This window comes from Schistocerca piceifrons, chromosome 2, assembly GCF_021461385.2.
Source record: "Schistocerca piceifrons isolate TAMUIC-IGC-003096 chromosome 2, iqSchPice1.1, whole genome shotgun sequence".
Lineage (NCBI taxonomy): Eukaryota > Metazoa > Arthropoda > Insecta > Orthoptera > Acrididae > Schistocerca > Schistocerca piceifrons.
The window spans coordinates 478,628,805-478,629,653 of NC_060139.1; the positions used below are offsets into that span (position 1 = coordinate 478,628,805).

General features: G+C 52.3%; 1 non-coding gene across 1 annotated transcript; it reads right to left on the bottom strand.

Annotated features, from left to right (window-relative positions):
• Positions 1–362: 362 nt before the first annotated feature.
• Trnap-agg lies at positions 363–434 on the bottom strand. The gene has a single exon. It is a non-coding gene; the product is annotated as a tRNA-Pro (tRNA).
• Positions 435–849: the final 415 nt, after the last annotated feature.

Sequence of the window (849 nt, forward strand, 5' to 3'; positions counted from 1 at the left end):
TCCTGCTCGTCGTCTGAGTCCTTCAGAATCCGCGCCAGTTTTGTCACTTGCTTCTCGATATTCAGTTCTCGTATCTCGCTGTACAGGGTGGGGGCGTCGGCGCTGGGCCCGGCTTGGACTGCCAAGCTGTTGACAGCCACATCCACAGCTGACCGCTGGGAGGCGGCGCTGGCCTCCGCGATCCTCGGCCGCCGGTTGGCGTCGGTTTGCCCTACAGCTGAAAACACTTGTTCCTTTCCAACGCTTTGGACTCTTCTTGTGTTTGTGCAGTCCGTGGGAGACAAGGCATGGCCCAATCTCCCGCACACACTCCCGCCTCCCCTTCAGCTCTTGAAAGGGATTGATCAAAGCAAAAAAAATATGGGCTCGTCCGGGATTTGAACCCGGGACCTCTCGCACCCTAAGCGAGAATCATACCCCTAGACCAACGAGCCACGCCGGTAACGAGTTTCACTTGTAAGACACACCAAACGTGGAGAGCGTGACACACTTCGTGCAGGAGGCGGCCAGGCGTGTGGCTGTCGGCTGCGACACAATGAACAGCGCTGCGTGTCTGACACTGTAAGGCAGCGCCGTGTTCTGATACAGTAGAGCACGTCAAGGCTAATCAAGAGGAGAAATACAGACGAATCAACATCTGCACGAGATAAGCTTGTACTGGATGCTGTGCCTTCAATCACTTGCATCTCGTGGGCTACCTTTTCTCTTCCATCTTCCTCTCTTACATTACAGAACGCCAAAGACTAGACATATCCGATGAATATAACACAAATTCTGTTCCTGAATTATTTTAGATTGTATTGCTTATAGTGAAGAAATAAGTGGTACAGCAAATCGCTTCCGCATTGA